This window comes from Bufo bufo, chromosome 1, assembly GCF_905171765.1.
Source record: "Bufo bufo chromosome 1, aBufBuf1.1, whole genome shotgun sequence".
NCBI lineage: Eukaryota > Metazoa > Chordata > Amphibia > Anura > Bufonidae > Bufo > Bufo bufo.
In genome coordinates, this window is record NC_053389.1 from 54,317,715 (window position 1) to 54,340,021 (window position 22,307).

The 22,307-nt window shown below is 45.1% G+C and overlaps 1 protein-coding gene across 1 annotated transcript in view; it reads right to left on the bottom strand.

Moving 5' to 3' along the window:
• The window catches only part of LOC120987303 (vomeronasal type-2 receptor 26-like), a 43,112-nt gene that overhangs the window by 17,385 nt on the left and 3,420 nt on the right, over positions 1–22,307 (bottom strand). The gene's annotated exons all lie outside the window — the stretch shown is intronic.

Sequence of the window (22,307 nt, forward strand, 5' to 3'; positions counted from 1 at the left end):
CCATTAGTAATATCCCACACAGTGCCCCTTCAATAGTAGAGTCCCCCACAGTTCCCCTTCAATAGTAAAGTCCCCCACAGTGCACCTCCAGTACTAATGTCCCCCACTGTGCCCCTCCAGTAGTAATGTTCCCCACAGCACCCCTCCAGTAATGTCCTCCACAGTGCCCGCCCAATAGCAGTGTCCTGCACCTGTGTCTCTGCGTTCACTATACAAGCTGCAACCTCTTCTGGTCAATGGCCTGGGATGGTGGGACGCAGGCAAAGGCAAGTACATCGCTTTGCTGTGTCCCAATGTGGGCGGGCACGTATGCACTGGCCGTGATGACATCATGACGCATGCCTTCGCAGATATTTACTACTTCATAAGCTCACCTATGAGGGTGAACAGTGGTGGGGCAGAGAACTGTCGGTCTGTACCCTGCTGCAGTATTCAACTGCAGGGCGGCATCGACAAGTCTAGTCGCAAATGGCGACAAGACTAAAAAGTCTTGTCACCATCTGGAAATTGTAAGTCGCTTTGGCAACCATTTTGGTCGCCATCTGGAGCACTTCCCAGTCGTATTGCTACAATCTGTTGAGCGGCTCCAGCACTGGAGTATACTGCATACAGAGCTCAAGCTCTCCCTGCACCCACCACCCCTATTGCTGATTGACAGGACTCTTCCTGCTGTGATCAGCGGCAGGGGGGCAAGAAAGCCAGGAGGCCATGAATATGAGGACACCCGAGCTTGTGCCTTTGTATTAGGCCTCATGCACATGACCGTTGTGTTCGTCCGTGGTTCCGTTTTCCGTTTTTTTTTCGCGGACCCATTGACTTTCAATGGGTCCGTGGAAAAATAGGAAAATGCACCGTTTGGCAGCCGCATCCGTGATCCGTGTTTCCTGGCCGTGAAAAAAATATGACCTGTCCTATTTTTTTCACGGTCAACGGCTCGCGGACCCATTGAAGTCAATGGGTCCGTGAAAAATCACGGATGCACACAAGATTGTCGTCCGTGTCCGTGATCCGTGTCCGTTTTTTCCTATCATTTCAATGGCAAACTTGACTTAGATTTTTTTTAAGATAAAACGGATCACGGAACAACGGAAACCGTTTTTGCGGACCGCAAAAAAAAACGGTCATGTGCATGAGGCCTTAGTCAGATTGTGCTGCTGGAGCTGCTCAATACATATTTTACCAAACCTAACTTAAAGTGGTCCTCTCACTTCAGCAAGTGGCATTTATCATGTAGAGAAAGTTAATACAAGGCCCTTCCTAATGTATTGTGAGTCTCCATATTGCCTCCTTTGCTGGCTGGATTCATTTGTCCATCACATTATACACTGCTCATGTCCAGGGGTTACGACCACCCTGCAATCCAGCAGTGGTCATGCTTACACACTACATGGTGGCAATGACCATGGGAGCACGCATAGACACACATGTGGAGCTGATCCTGGCCCAGCAGCAGTGGTCGTGACCTCTGGAAATGAGAAGTGTATAATGCGATGGAAAAATGAATCCAGCCAGCAAAGGAGGCAATATGGACAATCACAATACATTAGGAAGTGCCTTTATTAACTTTATCTATTTTGCTAAGGTGAGACAACCCCTTTAAGGAAGTGACTCAGGGCAGTATAAAGCAGGTGACCAGATTTTCCTGCTTAAAATCTCTGCTTTGGACTCCATCCCCTGTGTCGTTTCCAGGTGCTGGCATACCGCCGTTCAGTTCCCATTCAGTTGATCGGGAGCTGAGCTGCAGTATCTCAGCACGACCACCACAGAGTGAATAGCGCAGTGTGCTTCCGCCTCTGTCCACCGTATAATGCCTGACACCAGCGTGTGACCAAAACAGCTGATCGGTGGGGTGCTGGGTGTCACCCCCCCCCCCTTCCCCCCACACACACACACACACACACACAAATCTTATATTGATGACCTATCCTGAGGATAGACCATCAATATTTAAGTCCTGGAAAACCCCTTTAAGAAAAACAAAAATAATGGTAGAAAGTTAGAGATGAAGAAAAACATTTTCATGGTCTTCATGTCGATGGGATGAAATATCCATCAGTCCTGGCCGGGCTGCTCTTTACTGAGGCAGACATATTGCCGGGCATCGTCACCTTCGAGACTCATGAAGTAGTTCTCACCAATAAACCACGGTTGGATGGCCTACCAGAGCCCCAGTAGACGTCAAGTCTAGGGCTACACAGGTGGCGCGAAGGCTGTTGCGGCCAGGATCGCTGGGTAGTGGTGATCCAATAGAAATAAATGGGGTTGGCGTGACAGTCGCAAGAAATCCAACCGTGTTTGATTTCTTGAGACTGCCTTGGTGATCCCTTGCATTTCTATGGGATCACCGCTGCTCAGCGATCCTGGCCACGAGCAGTGTCACCGTGTAGCCCTAGCGTGTGCCACTGAACATAACAAACCCCACTGTCCTGTCTGCTGTCCTGCCGCTGCTTTATTCCCTGAAGGACCAGGAAAGGGGTTACTCCCTTCACCACTGTGGCCAATCACAGCCCTTAGCGGTCACAGCAGCTTAAATGGTACATCACGTAGCATTCAAGCCGCTGTGACCACGAAGCCTGTAAATGGTAGCACCAGTCACAGGACCCTGCTGCTTCCTGGTCCTGCAGGGACTGAGCAGCGATGCGACCATGGACAGGTGACTGGAGTTTGTTATGTTCATGGGCAGAGGTTAGGAACCCAGGGGATGTCTGCTCTAAGGCCAGATAACCCCTTTAACCCAACATCCAGTCAAGTAAAATTGGACCAACATAGGACAAATGGGAAAGACCGAATATTTGTGACTCCTAGTTTGCTCCTGTGCAGAGATACATAGGTAAAACTGGGGATAAATATATTATTTTGGGGTACATACCTGCTGCCATCTTCATCGGTGAACAATCTTTATGAAAACCTTCAAGATGAGGTGCGTACAGGGTCTCCTTACCTGAATCCTGCAGCCATATGGAGGTCCAATTTTCACTCTAGTAACTCGTTTAGGTGTTTTTTGTTGTTGCAGGCTACAGGAGTGACCACTCTTCAGCAACAGCCAGCTGAAAATGTCAACTTTAGGAGGGTGGAGTTTTTCTGTAAGGAGGCTGTATTTTAAGAATCTGCATGTCTATCCACACCATAATATGTGTACAGAAATCTGCAGTAAAAAAAAGCTGCACAGTTTCTGCCGCAGATTCACTCTAGATACAGGGAGGATTTTTTAGAAGAAAATCCACAATGTGGTAAATACCCTTTTTTTTACACCCAAAAAACATACTGGAAAATATGGCATACGAACTATTACAAAATCTTCCCTAAATCACCCTAAAATATGATAAAATTAAAAAAGAACAAATACCACTTAATCCCCCGCTGTTCCCAGCGTTGCTGCTCCAGCCTCCACCACAGACCAATGATTGGCTGCAGCGGTCAGGTGCCGTATATGGCTACCTCACCTCTGTAGACTGGGACCACCGCCTGTCAGCTGTTTGAAGAGGCCGTGGCACTCCATGAATACTTAGGCCCCTTCCTAGGTCATATGACGTCACGTTCATTGGTCACATGGCCTGGGAGCATCTCAGTGCCGTTCAAGCGATCCAATGGACGGCACCGTGCTTGATAAGCCGCAAGGCTAACTATTTGGCTGCATGAGGTATCAGCAGCTCCCAACCAACCTGTGTGTGAATGGCCAAGTCGGATACTCAACTGAGTAGAATAGGAGCACTGCCATTTACAGAAGTACTCAGATGTGGGCTGCACCAAGACGTGGTGTGAGTCTGAATACAGGAAGGTGGTGGATGGGTTGGTGGGATGGTGCCCCACAAATGGCTTGGTGTGCGTAAATGTTTGGACGAGATAAAGGTCCTGGTGCACCAGTAACAATCGATTGTCAGGAGGTAGAAATTGTTTGGGCCTGCAGGTTGATAACAAGCTGAATTGGAAACCACTCTTTGAAGGTGTCTATAAGAAAGGGCAGTGGTGTAAGTAGAAATGACTGGGCCCCACAGCAAATTTTTGAACGTCCTCTCCAGAAACTTCTTCACAACCCCCTCCTCCTGTGGCTAGTCGAGATGGGTTTCTAAGATGAGGCCCTGCAGCCAATCCGTCCGTTTCCTACAGTGTCACTGTATATAATGTCATTGTATAATACTGTCAAGGGGGCCCTGACAATAAAATCTTTTATTCCTCGTCCTGGGTGGGCCCCTGATGAGTTTGGGCCCCAAAGCAGCCGCCTCCCCTATAGCTACGTCCCTGAGGAAGGGCTAAGCAGGCTATACTTCTTTAGGAGGCTGAGGTCCTTCAATGCATGTGGCATGATGTTTGAGATGTTCTAACAAGTGGGCATTCACGACATGGGGGACCAGCATAAGAGCCTGCAACGAGAATAGGCTGAGAAAGCTAATCAGGAAGGAGGAGAACATGGTGGGTCATCACTGTGAGACTTTTGACAGTGTTGTGGAGAATACTGAAGAAGCTTTGTACTATAGCGGGAAATATGAACCACCTGCTTTACCAACTCATGATGAGCCAGTAACAGGTTTATTCATCTCCGACTGATTCAGGAGATCATTTCTACCCATGGCAAGTAGTTAGAATTAGAAGATCATTGGAAGGTGGGTGCTACTTCTATTCTTCTTACAGGTCATTTCTATGTTGTATAGCTATATGTACTACATTTGGTATGTGTGACTTACAGTACTAGCAATGCAATTTCTCCTGCGGATCAATAAAGTTGAATCGTATCGTATTGGATCGTAAGAGAGTGCGGCACTCACCAGAGCTCCAGTGAGAGACGTGGTTTCCTCAAACAGCTTATGGGCAGGGGTACCGAGAGTCGGACCTCCACTGATCACCTACTGATGACTGTATAATACTGTTAATTGATGAGGGAAGCGAGCTTCAGATCCTACATCCGAAGTCGCTTCGCTCAAAACTGCGGATTAATGCTGTAACTGCGGATTAAATGTACAGCCTCCGATGAGGTGAAGTTAGTTATTCGTGAAGTTTCGCGAGACTTCGTTGAATAACTTCGGTATTTAGTTTGGAAAATTACTTTAAAACTTGGGTCCGAAATCATAACTAACTTCGCCTCATCGGAGGCTGTGCATTTAAATGCTGTACGGAGACTGATCTCCGTACAGAACTAATCTGAAATTTTTTAAGAATCGACTGTGGATCTAGGATCCGAGGCTCGCTTCGCTCATCACTACTGATAATGTCTGCAAAGCGCTGGGGAAGATGTCAGTGCTACATAAGTAGGTTAGTGTTCTTTAGTGTTCTTTAGGTATTATGTACATGTCTTTGTTACGTTACATTGTATGACTGTTTGTAGAGATGTTCCATGTACAATCCAATACGTGTAATATTTACGGAAACAATACATTTATGTCCTGTACTGAGCTTTTGGCTTCACGCACGGTATGTGACAGAATTGATCTAGGGATGAGCCAGGATGCGGAGCCTAATGGAGTGTGGGCTTGTATGGAGTGGTCTCACATAGATGAGGAGGTGACACCAGAACACAGTACCAAGGGAGTAGGCAGAAATCATAGTCTGAGTGCCCTGGTTGAGGCAAGCGGTCAGGTCGAAGGTCAGGATAGATGGCAAACGAGGTCAAATATATGCAACCAGTATCAGAGAAAACACTTCTGCAGACAGTAATCATAATTGATGTTATTGATCAGCTATTGAGGGATGGCGTAAGGGTCCTTAACTCCTTAAGGACCGGGCTCATTTTCACCTTAAGGACCAGGCCATTTTTTGCAAATCTGACCAGTGTCACTTTATGTGGTGATAACTTTAAAACGCTTTGACTTAGGCCTCTTTCACACTTGCGTTGTCCGGATCCGGCGTGTACTCCACTTGCCGGAATTACACGCCGGATCCGGAAAAACGCAAGTGTACTGAAAGCATTTGAAGACGGAACCGTCTTCCAAATGCGTTCAGTGTTACTATGGCACCCAGGACGCTATTAAAGTCCTGGTTGCCATAGTAGTAGTGGGGAGCGGGGGAGCGGTATACTTACAGTCCGTGCGGCTCCCGGGGCGCTCCAGAATGACGTCAGGGCGCCCCATGCGCATGGATGACGTGATCCATGTGATCACATGATCCATGCGCTTGGGGCGCCCTGACGTCACTCTGGAGCGCCCGGGGAGCCGCACGGACGGTAAGTACACTGCTCCCCCGCTCCCCGCTACACTTTACCATGGCTGCCAGGACTTTAGCGTCCCGGCAGCCATGGTAACCACTCTGAAAAAGCTAAATGTCGGCTCCGGCAATGCGCCGAAACGACGTTTAGCTTAAGGCCGGATCCGGATCAATGCCTTTCAATGGGCATTAATTCCGGATCCGGCCTTGCGGCAAGTGTTCCGGATTTTTGGCCGGAGCAAAAAGCGCAGCATGCTGCAGTATTTTCTCCGGCCAAAAAACGTTCCGTTCCGGAACTGAAGACATCCTGATGCATCCTGAACGGATTACTCTCCATTCAGAATGCATTAGGATAATCCTGATCAGGATTCTTCCGGCATAGAGCCCCGACGACGGAACTCTATGCCGGAAGACAAGAACGCAAGTGTGAAAGAGCCCTTATCCAGGCCATTCTGAGATTGTTTTTTCGTCACATATTGTCCTTCATGACACTGGTAAAATGGAGTAAAAAAAAATCACTTTTATTGATAAAAAAATACCAAATTTGCCCAAAATTTGCAAATTTCCAAGTTTCAATTTCTCTACTTCTATAATACATAGTAATACCTACAAAAATAATTATTATTTTACATTCCCCATATGTCTACTTCATGTTAGGATCATTTTGGGAATTACATTTTATTTATGGGAGACGTTACAAGGCTTAGAAGTTTAGAACCAAATCTTGAAATTTCTCTGAAATTTTCAAAACCAACTTTTTAAGGACCAGTTCAGGTCTGAAGTCACTTTATGAGGCTAAGGCTACTTTCACACTTGCGGCACTGCCCGCCGGATCCGCCGATTTGGATGTGACTGAAAGCATTTGTGAGACGGATCCGGATGCGGATCCGTCTCACAAATGCATTGCAAGAACGGATCCGTCTCTCCACTTGTCATGCGGACAGACGGATCCGTCTTGTATTAATTTTCACATTTTTACTGGTATGCGCAGGCCGGATCCGGCATTCCGGTATTTTGAATGCCGGATCCGCCACTAATACATTCCCATGGGAAAAAAGTGCTGAATCCAACATTCAGGCAAGCCTTCCGTTTTTTTCGCCGGAGATAAAACCGTAGCATGCTACAGTTTTATCTTTTGCCTGATCAGTCAAAACGACTGAACTGAAGACATCCTGATGCATCCTGAACGGATTACTCTCCATTCAGAATGCATGGGGATATGCCTGATCAGTTCTTTTCCTATATAGAGCCCCTGTGACGGAACTCTATGCCGGAAAAGAAAAACGCTAGTGTGAAAGTACCCTTACATAATAGAAACCACCCAAAAATGACCCCATTCTAGAAACTCCACCCCTCAAGGTATTCAAAACTGATTTTACAAACTTTGTTAACCCTTTAGGTGTTCCACAAGAATTAATGGAAAATAGATACAATTTAAAAATTTCACTTTTTTGGCAGATTTTCCATTTTAATAATTTTTTTCCAGTTACAAAGCAAGGATTAACAGCCAAACAAAACTCAATATTTATGGCTCTGATTCTGTAGTTTACAGAAACACCCCATATGTGGTCGTAAACCACTGTACGGGCACACGGCAGGGCGCAGAAGGAAAGGAATGCCATACGGTTTTTGGAAGGCAGATTTTGCTTGACTGGTTTTTTGACACTATGTCCCATTTGAAGCCCCCCTGATGCACCCCTAGAGTAGAAACTCCAAAAAAGTGACCCCATTTTAGAAACTACACCCCTCAAGGTATTCAAAACTGATTTTACAAACTTTGTTAACCCTTTAGGTGTTCCACAAGAATTAATGGAAAATAGAGATACAATTTCAAAATTTCACTTTTTTGGCAGATTTTCCATTTTAATAATTTTTTTCCAGTTACAAAGCAAGGGTTAACAGCCAAACAAAACTCAATATTTATGGCTCTGATTCTGTAGTTTACAGAAACACCCCATATGTGGTCGTAAACTGCTGTACGGGCACACGGCAGGGCGCAGAAGGAATGCCATACGGTTTTTGGAAGGCACATTTGAAGCCCCCCTGATGTACCCCTAGAGTAGAAACTCCAAAAAAGTGACCCCATTTTAGAAAATACAGGATAGGGTGGCAGTTTTGTTGGTACTAGTTTAGGGTACATATGATTTTTGGTTGCTCTATATTACACTTTTTGTGAGGCAAGGTAACAAGAAATAGCTGTTTTGGCACCGTTTTTATTTTTTGTTATTTACAACATTCATCTGACAGGTTAGATCATGTGGTATTTTTATAGACGCGGTTGTCATGGACGCGGCGATACCTAATATGTATACAATTTTTTTATTTATGTAAGTTTTACACAATGATTTTACAATTTTTTTTTATTTTATTTTTTACGGTGTTCACCTGAGGGGTTAGCTCATGTGATATTTTTATAGAGCAGGTTATTACGGACACGGCGATATCTAATATGTATACTTTTTTTATTTATGTAAGTTTTACACAATAACAGCTTTTTTAAAACCAAAAAAATGATGTTTTAGTGTCTCCATATTCTGAGCCATAGTTTTTTTTATTTTTTAGGCGATTGTCTTAAGTAGGGGCTCATTTTTTGCGGGATGAGGTGACGGTTAGATTAATACTATTTTACCTTTTTGATCGCTTGCCGTTGTACTTTTTATGATGTAAGGTGACAAATTGTTTATTTAGCATAGTTTTTATTTTTTATGGTGTTCATCTGAGGGGTTAGGTCATGTGATATGTTTATAGAACCGGGCGATACGGACGCGGCGATACCTAATATGTTTACTGTTTTTTCCCCTAATTTTTCCAATTTTTTTTTTTTTACTTTATTTGGGGAAAATGAAGTTTTTGTTTGTTTATTTTTACGTGAAACTTTTAATTTTTTCGGGGGGAAAACTTTATTTTTCACTTAATTTTTTTGTCCCACTTTGGGAATTTCGACTTTTGGCGGTCTAATCCTCTTTACAATGCATTCCAATACTTCTGTATTGGAATGCATTGGCTGTATGAGTAATACTGTGTATTACTCATACAGCTTCCTGCCTGTGAGATCCAGGGGGCTAGATCTTACAGGCTCGTCACCGGAAGGCAGCGCTGATGTCTAAGGAAGGCATCGCGCTCCCTTCCATGCCATAGGGTCCCCCCTACAGCCGCATGGGGACCCGATGGCACCGCCGCCGCCCGCAACATGTAAAAGCTGCAAACCGCAGGTCTGAATTGACCTGCGGTTTGCGGCGATCGCCGACACGGGGGGGGGGGTCACGGGACCCCCCCGCGCATTGACCTAAGGTGCCTGCTCAATGATTTGAGCAGGCATCTTGTTCCGATAAACGCCCGCCGCGCGGCAGCGATCGGAAATACACAGGACATACCGGTACGCCCTGTGTCCTTAAGTACCAGGACATCAGGCCTTACCTGTACGCCCTGTGTCCGGAAGAGGTTAAAGGGCATCTGTCAGCAGATTTGTACCTATGACACCGGCTGACCAGTTACATGTGCACTTGGCAGCTGAAGGCATCTGTGTTGGTCCCATGTTCATATGTGCTCGTACGGCAGAGAAAGATAAAGTTTTATTATATGCAAATTAGACTCTAGGAGCAACGGGGGCGTTGCCATTACACCTAGAGGCTCTACTCTCTCTGCAACTACCACTCCCTCTGCACTGTGATAAGGTGTAATGCAGTGTAAATGTGATAACGTCTGGCCCTGACTTCTCCTAAAGTCTCGCACTGCGCCATGCACCTAAGTATCTGGCACAGGCGCAGTAAAGGAAAGAGGCTCGCCGGCAGTTCTCCTCTGGTGCCACGCCCCCGTTGCTCCTAGAGCCTCATTTGCATATATTAAAACTTCATTTTTCTCAGCAATGCCGGCACATATGAACATGGGACCAACACAGATGCCTTCAGTTGCCAAGCGCACATGTAACAGGTCAGCCGGGGTCATAGGTACAAAGCTGCTGACAAATGCCCTTTAAGAACCCTTGGCTTTCTGGACATTGCCTGAGGTCAGGGTTCATTGGTGTGCGCTGCCCCTTTAAGAAGCTGGGAGCCAGTACGTGTGCGTATCTCACAGAGAAGGCGGTGGGACACAGTGGGAGTACAACAGCAAGGAGTTGGAGGCTGGTCATCAGGACCAGTGAGATGGCGAATCAGGATTCACAGCTTGTGTGCAACCAGTCCCATACACAGTCAGTGTTCTGCCATATGGTGCCTCCATACAGCACAGTAAACTATGGCAGGAATGCCACCATACTGTAATCCGCTATATGAGGGAGCATGCTATTTTTTTCTAGTGAATTTACTTTACCTATCTTTACATGGTCTGTATTATGGACTTGTAATTCTGCTCGCTTTGACCCAATAGTGTTACAGGGTTTTTCTTTATCATTGTACATTTTTATTTCTATTTCTTGGACATGATTATGGGGGCAGCCATCTTGCCAGAATAGTTGATGGCAGCATCTAAAGAGGTGCTTTACAGCCACCATGGGCCATAGATACAGTGGACTGGAGGGGACCTCATTAACTTCTATGGGAAATTTTATATCCTATCTATCTATTTATCTATCTAATCTATATTTATAAAGGTGTTATCTGTCACTGTAATCCTTCCTGTGATGATAATGAGATAACTGCTGAAAAGTGATCCGTACAGACCAAGAAGTAGGTAGGACCTAGGCTTTGCAGCCAGTGCAAAAACGGCAAGACTTTAGGATTTTTTTTTAATATATTGTGGGGATCAGCTCAATAGTAGTAGGCACAGCAGTCAGAGACAGTGACACAATGGCACAGTTCACACAGGGGTTTGCCTGTTTTCTTTATTCTCGTCCACAAACAAAATATAAGGCCTTTACATTCAGGCAAAGACACAAAATAAATTCCTGCTCGGCTGAGCACTAACTAAACATAAAATCACCCTTTCTATACGGGCGGCCTACTACCAGCCACACGACACAATTCAAAATAAACTTACAGTGTCCTTTTTGTTGTTTGCACAGACTTCAGCAGCAATGGTGAAAGCCAGTCAGTTCAACCAGTCCCCACCCAGACATGCTCAGTGCAAACCTTTATAGCCCAGAAATGAGCTGAGCTCCATCACCTGGCTGAGAGCTCTATATGAAACCTGTTCTGGACAGGAAGGGAATGAGGAGCCCCGCTACCAACCTGCATCCTCATTCCATTGAAATCCAGGCCCGACAACACAATTTACCAAAGTCCTCAGCAAACTATGCTTTGCTAAAGCAGACCATCTTTTCCTGGATTTCTGATATCTCACCCAGGTTTCCTAGTTGAGATATCCACCTCCTGTAGCATAGTACATGGTATATGAAAGAAACCTAGGGGAAATATAACGATTCTCTACTACTTTTCCAGTCACTCTCTCACATACCCTCCCCCTTTGTTCGAACCTGTGGGGCCGAACACTTTTACTCACCAAACAGTGTGTTCTGGACAGGGCGTCGGCATTCCCTTGCAGTTTGCCTGACCTGTGCTGAACCAAAAATTTAAAGTTTTGTAAAGTCAGAAACCACCTTGTGACTCTCGCGTTTTTCTCCTTGGCCTGACTCATCCATGTAAGGGGGGAATGATCTGTCACCAACCTGAACTGTCGACCCAACAAGTAATATCTTAGAGTCTCTAGAGCCCATTTAATTGCCAGACATTCCCGTTCGACAATACTATAATTTTTCTCCGCAGGAGTAAGTTTTCTACTCAGGTATGTCACGGGGTGTTCTTCTCCCCCAACCTCCTGTGACAGGACTGCCCCTAAACCAACATCAGAGGCATCCGTCTGTACAGTAAACACCTTTTTGAAATCTGGGGTCATCAACACTGGTTCTCTACAAAGGGCAGACTTTAACTCCTGAAATGCACTCTCAGCTTCTGTGCTCCATTTTACCATGGCCGACTTACTTCCCTTGGTGAGGTCTGTCAAGGGTACTGCTACACTAGCAAAGTTTGGGATAAACCTACGGTAATACCCCACAATTCCCAAAAAGGCTCTCACTTGCTTTTTGGTTATGGGCCGGGGCCAATCTTGGATGGCTTCTACCTTATTCACTTGAGGTTTTATTACACCTCTCCCAATTATATACCCTAGATAACGTGCTTCCTCAAGACCTAAAGCACACTTCTTAGGGTTTGCTGTTAATCCGGCTGCCCGGAGGGAATCCAACACCGCCTGCACTTTTGGTAAATGACTTTCCCAGTCATCACTAAAAATGATGATATCATCTAGATAAGCAGAGGCATATCTACGATGAGGTTTGAGGATGACATCCATTAACCTTTGGAAGGTTGCTGGTGCCCCATGTAACCCGAAGGGCATGGTGACATACTGAAAAAGGCCTTCTGGAACGACAAAAGCTGTTTTTTCTTTAGCACTGTCAGTAAGGGGCACTTGCCAGTACCCCTTGGTTAGGTCAAGGGTAGAGAAATACCTTGCATGGCCAAGTCTCTCAATTAATTCATCTACTCTTGGCATTGGGTATGCGTCAAACTTTGACACTTCATTTAATTTTCGGAAGTCATTACAGAACCTCACTGTACCATCTGGCTCTGGGATTAGGACTATGGGATTGGACCACTCACTTTGCGACTCTTCAATCACCCCAAGTTCTAACATCTTTTTTACTTCTTCAGATATAGCTTGTCTCCGAGCTTCAGGTACCCTATATGGTTTCAAGTGAAGTCGTACATGCGGCTCAGTGATTATGTCATGTTTGATAACTGAAGTGCGCCCAGGCAAATCTGAGAACACATCAGTGTTTCTTGAGACAAATTCTTTTGTCTCCTGCATTTGAAACTTGGACAAGGACTCTGAAATATGCACACCTACAGTATTATTACAAGGGTTGTTTATCCTATTTGCCGATAACTCTGGGGCAACACTGCCAGGGGAACTCACTGCTGACAGAGTCTCTCTGTCCTTCCAGGGTTTGAGCAAATTTATATGATACAACTGTTCAGGCTTTCTTTTACCAGGCTGGTAAACTTTATAATTTACCTCTCCCACTTTTTCTATTACCTCGTATGGCCCTTGCCACTTAGCCAGGAATTTGCTTTCTACAGTGGGCACTAGCACCAACACTCGGTCACCGGGGTTAAAGGTTCTAACTTTAGCTGACCGGTTGTAGACACAACTTTGTGCCTCTTGAGCCTGCTCTAAGTGTTCTTTGACGATGGGCATGACAGCAGCTATTCTGTCTTGCATGAGAGCAATATGCTCTATTACACTTCGGTAAGGGGTGGGTTCCTGTTCCCAAGTTTCCTTAGCAATGTCAAGGAGACCACGTGGGTGTCTGCCATATAAGAGCTCAAATGGGGAGAAACCTGTTGAGGACTGCGGTACTTCCCGAACTGCAAACATCAAATAAGGTAATAAACAATCCCAGTCCTTTCCATCCCTGCTAACCACTTTTTTTAACATGCCCTTCAGTGTCTTGTTAAATCTTTCAACTAGGCCATCAGTTTGAGGGTGATACACGGAAGTACGCAGGTGTTTAATCTTCAAGAGCTTACACATTTTTTTAGTGACCTTGGACATGAAAGGAGTCCCCTGATCCGTAAGGATCTCCTTTGGTATGCCTGTGCGAGAAAACATGTAAAAAAGCTCCTTGGCAATAAGCTTAGCAGAGGTGTTTCGTAAAGGCACTGCCTCAGGATAGCGTGTGGCGTAATCTAACACTACAAGTATATGTTGATGTCCCCGTGCAGATTTTACAACAGGGCCTACCAAATCCATGGCCACCCTTTCAAATGGTACTTCTATAATGGGCAAGGGTACCAAAGGACTTCTAAAACGTGACACAGGAGAGGTTAGTTGACACTCTGGGCAGGATTCACAAAACCTCTGTACCTCAGAAAAAATCCCTGGCCAAAAAAAACGCTGGAGGATGCGTTCTCTGGTCTTTTCAGACCCAAGATGACCTCCCAGCACATGCTTGTGTGCTAGATCCAATACCAGTCTGCGATACGGTTGGGGCACCACCAGTTGCTCAACAATTACCCCACGTATTTTATCTACCCGGTATAATAGATCCTGGTTAACAGCCATATGGGGAAACTCACCATCAGCACCTGGATACTGTGGTACACCATTCAACACCTTCACATTTTCCCTTGATCGTGTCAAAGTGGGGTCTCTGAGCTGAGCAGTCCCATAATTGTCACGAGACACCTCTAAATTAGGCATATCAGGAACCCCCCCCACATCTTCAGTATCACCAGCTAGAACGGCTAGAGGAAAATTATCAACTTCGTCAGTGGTCACCCCTACTGTGGGAACCTCAGAATCGGAGTCATAGGGTTCAGGGGTAACCTCAGTACACACATTATCAGTCAGATTTTCTCCACAGGTTACATTTCTGCTCTGCCATAAGTCCCAGAATAGGGAAAAGTCTCTTCCCAGTATCACACTATGCATTAGTGATTTAACCACACCCACTTCATGACATGATACACCACATGGAGTTTCTATTGTGACCCGAGCAGTTGGGTACTCTCTGGTTTCTCCATGTATGCACAGTACCCCAACAGTATGTCCACTGTATGTCCCAGGGTTTACCAGAGAGCCGTGTACCAAGGTCACCAAGCTCCCAGAGTCCAACAGCGCCTCAGCTGTACAACCTCCTATGGACACAGTACACATTTGAGGTTCTAACTTAGACACAGTTTCTGCAGAATACACGGGTTGTGCAAACAGAGAAATACGTCTGGACATATTGCAGTCCATTGGCTCAGTTGTGAGGGGGCAATTAGCAACCACATGTCCAAATTCATGACACCGCCAGCACTGTACACGGCACTGTTCCCCATTTTGGGACCCTGGCCTGGACCTCCAGGTCCCAGCGGAACGTGGCACAGCTGGCTCCCCCTTTGAGCCATCTCCCCTTAAAGCATTTCTCATGTCTCTAGCAATTGGTACAGTCTTACCAGTAGACTTCGGTGACCTGCTGTCCCTGGGGCTGGCATACCTGGAAGATGCTTGGAGTAGGTCCTCTGTTGCACTGTACTGCTCCACGAGACTCACCAATTGGTCAGCAGTTGTAGGTCCTCCTTGTCCAACCCAGCGCTGGATCTTGGGGGGTACTGACCTGATGAACTTATCCAGGACAACTTTTTCTACAATTTGACCTGGGGTACTCTCCTCAGGCTGCAGCCATTTCCTCACAAGATGGATCAGATCATGCATCTGTGAACGGGGTGGCAAGCTCTCAGAGAAAGTCCAGTTGTGCACACGGCCTGCACGCACATGCATGTTTACTCCAAGTCGAGCAAGTATCTCACCCTTAAGTTTTGCATAATTTTTCGCCTCTGGCTCACCCAAATCGTAGTAGGCCTTCTGCGGTTCCCCAGTTAAGAAAGGCGCCACCACATCCGCCCACTGGTCGACTGGTAACTTTTCACGCTCTGCTACTCTCTCAAAGACCATGAGATAGGCTTCCACATCATCTGTGGGCGTCATCTTTTGGAGTGAACTTTGTACCGCAGCCCGTGCTGTTGGCAACGCTCCCCGGCTTCCTGACACAGCAGCATTTTCACCGGTAAGTCGCAAAGCCGCCATTGCCTCACTCAGCACTGCCATTTTCTCCATTAATTGGCGATTCATATCATCCTGCCTGGCCTGTGCCTGGTGCTGTCGTTTGTCAGCCTGTGCATAGGTTTGCTGCTGCTGCAAAATCAGCTGTTGCTGTTGAAGAATGGCTTGTCCAAACTGTTTGCAAAAGTCCTCCATTACACCAGCTGTGAAGTGAACTGGCAGGTCTGTGCAACAAACTTTTTAGGTGTCTGTCTCTTTAAGACTGCATTTTTGGATCCAAGTGCCCGCATCCGACACCATATGTGGGGATCAGCTCAATAGTAGTAGGCACAGCAGTTAGAGACAGTGACACAATGGCACAGTTCACACAGGGGTTTGCCTGTTTTCTTTATTCTCGTCCACAAACAAAATATAAGGCCTTTACATTCAGGCAAAGACACAAAATAAATTCCTGCTCGGCTGAGCACTAACTAAACATAAAATCACCCTTTCTATACGGGCGGCCTACTACCAGCCACACGACACAATTCAAAATAAACTTACAGTGTCCTTTTTGTTGTTTGCACAGACTTCAGCAGCAATGGTGAAAGCCAGTCAGTTCAACCAGTCCCCACCCAGACATGCTCAGTGCAAACCTTTATAGCCCAGAAATGAGCTGAGCTCCATCACCTGGCTGAGAGCTCTATATGAAACCTGTTCTGGACAGGAAGGGAATGAGGAGCCCCGCTACCAACCTGCATCCTCATTCCATTGAAATCCAGGCCCGACAACACAATTTATCAAAGTCCTCAGCAAACTATGCTTTGCTAAAGCAGACCATCTTTTCCTGGATTTCTGATATCTCACCCAGGTTTCCTAGTTGAGATATCCACCTCCTGTAGCATAGTACATGGTATATGAAAGAAACCTAGGGGAAATATAACGATTCTCTACTACTTTTCCAGTCACTCTCTCACAATATATATATAGATAATGACATGGAAAATGAAAAGTAACATCAATAAAAATTCTTTAAAAACACATTTAAAGGGAACCTGTCACCAGGATTTTGTGTATAGAGCTGAGCACATGGGTTGCTAGATGGCCGCTAGCACATCCGCAATACCCAGTCCCGTAGCTGTGTGTGCTTTTATTGTGTAAAAAAAAATGATTTTATACATAACGAACTGCGCATGCGCTAGCTCGCGCATCGCGAGATTACGGCGCTCTAGCTTTCTGATCTCGGGGAGCAAGGAGGAAATTCCGAGGATGCGGGGCGGTGCTGGGCTCCTTCACACTGGACTCATCTCAGGGACAGGACTCATCTCAGGTTAATTTGCATATGTATCAAATCGTTTTTTTTACACAATAAAAGCACACAGAGCTATGGGGACTGGGTATTGCGGATGTGCTAGCGGCCATCTAGCAGCCCATGTCCTCAGCTCTATACACAAAATCCCAGTGACCAGTTCCCTTTAACATAAAATCTTAACTTAAACGATATGTCATTGTTTCTAATGACACATTCTCCTTAATTTGTTTTTTTTTCTGCCAATCCAAACATATGCAAATGTATACCGTTACATCTGCCCTTTACTTCCAATCTAAATAGGTATACCAAATGTGGAAGTCTATAGATATTGTACAGTCTGGGTCCAGATCTATAATACCAACTGCAAGTTCAAATGTAGTACAAATCGCACCTTTAGTAATGCATGAGGCAAAAATGTATGTTCAGTTTTTTTTTATTTTTAAATAAAGTGATCATACCTTAGATGCCTGGAAAGCTTTTTGGAAATAAGATTTGTAATCTGGTCGTGAATCGCTGTTTGACGTAATTAACCAGTTGTGTAATCCATGTGCAATAGCATACGCGGCTCGGTAAGCAGCGTAAGTTAGTCTAAAATTCTTCACATCAAAGACTGACTGATATTTCGCGAATGTTTCTTTTCCAGTGCAATTCCCAGTCGAACCCAGGAGAGTTCTGAACGTGGTCTCGTTGGCCGGTAAACAGAGAAATGCATCTCGCCACACCAATGCAGTAAATACATCATCTGGAATGGAGGTGGGGTTGGCTCTGTCGATAAATTCTTTGAAGCCTGGAATTTCCCCTTTTTGGATCGTGAACATCAGAGAGCCATGAACTGTATTTAAATAGGTCTCCTGAGCAAGGATAGAAAGGGTAGCTGGCAAAATCCAGACTCTTCCAGGCAAGTTACGCACCTCAATGGAATACATTAAATTAAGAAACGTGTCTGAAGTACAGAAAAGCAGAACCACATTGGCAGACGACTTTTGGATTGTCGTAACGGTTCTGGTGTAACTGGCGTAATACGAATTTGAAATAATTTCAAAAAATGCAACACAAATTTCATTCTGAAGGAGGTAGTTTCTAAAGTCCTGACTAGCTTGAAAATTACTTACATCGTCGTTAGTGACAATTCCAACCCATGTCCAGCCGAAGTGGTTGAGCAGCTGCAGAAAGCCACCATACTGACTGTTCTCATTTGGAACAGTCTGGAATAAAGATGGAAAAACTGTTCTGTCTCTTAGATCTAGATCTTGAGCTCCATAACTCACCTAAAAAATAATAATCCCATTAAGGAGCATGATATTACAGTTTTTAGGTTTATTATTAGGAATGACTTAGTATAATAGTTTTCCAATAAGAAAAATGACCAACATATTGAATATATGTACCGGGCATGTGAGCACCAGATCGGACTTTGGAGCAATGGAAGAAGGTGGTTTGGTCTAATGGACTGGCCATAGATTCTACAGGGAAACTTCCTAGTGGACCGATGCTCATGGGGTCGCTTGTGGCCTCCTCATTTCCACCAGCTAGGTAAGCAATGATCTATCATTCCCAGAGTTAATGCTGGGAGCGTTAAGTAGTTATGTATCTCTGTATTGCCATTCCAAGGCAACTGAAGTAGGAGGACAGAACATGGCAGCTGCCACCACCTACCTAAACATTGTACAGATAAATAAAACCCTTTGTGGCAGCGGTGCCATCTTTCAGCAGGACAATGCCCCAGCTACACAGATATTTTTTTCCAAGAACACGGCAGAGCTCACAGTGATTACTTGGCCTCCAAATTTCCAAGATCTCATTCCGATTAAGCATCTGTGGGATGTGCTGTAAAAATAAAGTACGATTCTTGGAAGCCCCACCTCAAAGCTTACAGGACTTCTGCATCTGACACATGTGCATAGATGAAGCCAAGGCCAGGACACCTTGCTTTACACGAGATGTGCTGTGCACTAGATGCCATTGGAGATGGTTTGTGATGACGGACCAGGCCTTTGGGGTGTCAGCGAAGCCACGATGGGCACCAGTCAAAATAACGAGACCGGCTCCATCCTGTGACTCTTTACAGGCATTTCAACACAATATTCAAAGTTATTTTCCTGCGTTGTGCTCAATCCGCCAGAATATAGAAAAACCTCACTCACTGGGAAAATGTCACCATCCTGGATTACAGGTTGGTAGAATTGTGAGGGCCTGAATGCCGCCCTTTTTAGTTACGTTTGCGATTTAGTTAGACTTCTTTTGATTCATGCATATTCATCTTAAAAATAAAAAAAAACCCTATTAAAAGGGTTCACCCATCTCAGACATTGGTGGCATATCGCTAGGACTCTGGGACCTGCACCTATCTCTAAAACGAAGCCCATAAGGTGAAGGAGAGCAGACCGCACATACGCGGCCACCCTCTATTTATTTCTGTGGGTGTGCCGCTCGGCTTTTTTCCAAAGAAATGAATAGGAAGTTCACTGCGCAAGAGCGGTCACCATTCCATTCACTTCTATGGGGCTGACGGAAATAACCTAGCCAGCGATCAGTTATGTTTGGCAGTACCACAGAAATGAATGCAGGGCAGCCGCGCATGTGCGGTGCACTCTCCTTCACTTTGTGGGCTCCATTTCAGAGATAGGTGCAAGTGCCGATAAGTCACCAATGTCTGAGATGGGCCAACCCCGTTAAGGCCCTAATATACATTAGTATTATGTCAGCCAAACTTGACAAGAACAGCGGGTTCGGGTGACACTCAAATGTGTATGGGGAGCTCTTGACTCTCCCTCTACAGATGATATCAGGGGTGAGAAGAATTGGGTGAAAATGAATATTTTCATCCAGTCCTTTTGTCCTTTAGGGAGATAAGCAGCCAGCAGAAATGTCTGGCAGTAGCTTTCTTGGTTCTGCCCATAGAATATATACACGTTTGACCGAGCTGTATCGAGGAATTGTTAGGAAGAGATAGCTGTCCGACAGCTTTTGAATGTGTAGGCCCGGCTTTGGTCATCCAGCTATTTTAATCCATTAGGCTACATTCACATGAATTTTTGTAACAGCCGTCACTCAGCAGTTTTTAGAACATATTGAAGTCAATAGGGCTATTTTTTAAAAGCCAGTGAATAGCGGACGTCCAAAAAAATAGAACATGTTCATGGCCAGATGGATCCTATTGAAATCAATGGGACTGTTTTTAACGGCCGGTAGACAGGAGTGAACCATTCTAACAACCTTTAAAAATGGGTAGACTACTGCAAATTGGCCTCATTGGGGTCCAGTGTGGGGGACATTATTACACCTGGGAGCCAGTATGGGGGACATTATTACTACTGGGGTCCAGTATGGGGGACATTATTACAGCTGGGGGCCACTATGGGGTATATGTATACTAGAAGGGTTTGGAATTTTATTTTAAAAAAGCCAATGAAAATTATCAGTTTTTAACAGCCGCTTGAAATGGATGCAAAATGACCATTAAAAATGACCAGACGGACAGAAAATGTACTGAAAACATTTTTTTCACGGTCGTGTGAATGTAGACTTATAAAGAGCCACCAAAAACTTTCAGATCCTACATGCTCCAGTGCATATTATCTCCTACAACGTTTGCTGCAACAAAAGAAATAGATTCTGGCTGGCAGCACACATTATCTGTCTGCCAAACGGATGCCCACACCCCATTAGATGTATTTTCAGCTCATGCATGTTCTCAATAGGAAGAAGGAAATTATCCACTGCACGACTCCTCAGGTTGCAGCTTATCTCCCCGAGAACAAAAGGATCAGGCATGTCAAAATCCAACAGCCCAATCCTTATCTTCACTGAAATTACCCAGTGGGGAAGAGTTGGGAGGCCCCATACACCTTAAATGGTCGGCCGCTCCCACAGAAATCTGCCTTTTAAATCTATAAATAATTACACTCCCCACTGAATAGACATACACGTTCAGGGAGCCGGGAGAACTAGACGGCTATTGAATGTGTGTGGCCGCCCTTAGCAAGTGTAGAAGGGACAGCACACGGACTGAGCAATGACACATTAAAGTCAAAGGGCCAATTCACACTTCAGACTTTCTCCATAGTCTGTGCAGAGGACATCACAGCATGCACTAGTTAGGTCTGATTTTCACTCTAGATTCGCCCTGTCAATAGATCCATAGAAAAAAAAAACAGCACAGAGACCCAATACACTGGGCGGGCCTTCTGACATTTTTTGATGGACATGAAAAACTACTGTACTGTACTGTACTGATACCATACAGATGGAAAAAATGGACAAATGGAACGCAGAGATAAAACGGATCCAACACGGAGAAATGGCCAGAAACTGGTCAATACTTGCATTGCTCACCGGAATGAGCCCTTAGAAGTCTGCATTAAAGGGAACCTGTCATGGGGATTTTGTGTATAGAGCTGAGGACATGGGTTGCTAGATGGCCACTAGCACATCCACAATATCCAGTCCCCATAGCTCTGTGTGCTTTTATTGCGTAAAAAAAATGACTGATACATTTGCAAATTAACCTGAGATGAGTCCTGTCCCTAAGATGAGACAGGACTCATCTAAGGTTAATTTGCATATGTATCAAATAGTTTTTTTTACACAATAAAAGCACACAGAGCTATGGGGACTGGGTATTGTGGATGTGCTAGCGGCCATCTAGCAACCCATGTCCTCAGCTCTATACACAAAATCCCCGTGACAGGTTCCCTTTAAACTCTGCAAAGACACGCATAATAATCATGCAAAGCTAGCTGTTAGCTGCAGAACAGGCCACCATGCAGCTGCAGGGGGAGACAACTACCTGTCAGTGACTGCCAGTCTCTCTCTGGAGAGAAGGCAGAAGTGATTTCTAACTGTTCTTGCCATAATTGTTAGAGGCACGGCACTGAGTGTATAAGACACAGGAGGCGGCAGTGCTGCGATCCAGTGAAACTACACATATCATACATAAAAATCAGAACCAGCAACAGGACTAGTGTTCAAGGACATATAAAGGGGAGTTTACCGAGCCCTGCACTCCAGAATTCTGGCTTAAAAAAAAAAAAAAAGGCCTCATGACATTTTGAGCTTATTTGCTCCAAACATTTGAGATATTTTGGCCCAGATTGACAATTATGTCTGACACCAAAAGAGCTTTCTGTCTGAATGAGATTACCTTGTTGTGGTGGGTGGGCACAAATTATTTTGATCAAAATATATTTGCCAAGAATTTCACATTTATATAATGAGCATAGAATTAGTACTAGTATATATTTTATATAGTGACTATGGCAATACTTCATATTTTCTGTGTTTGCAGGGTGCTGTTGTTTGATTTAGTATTTTCAGCCGTGGAGACACACACCTGCGC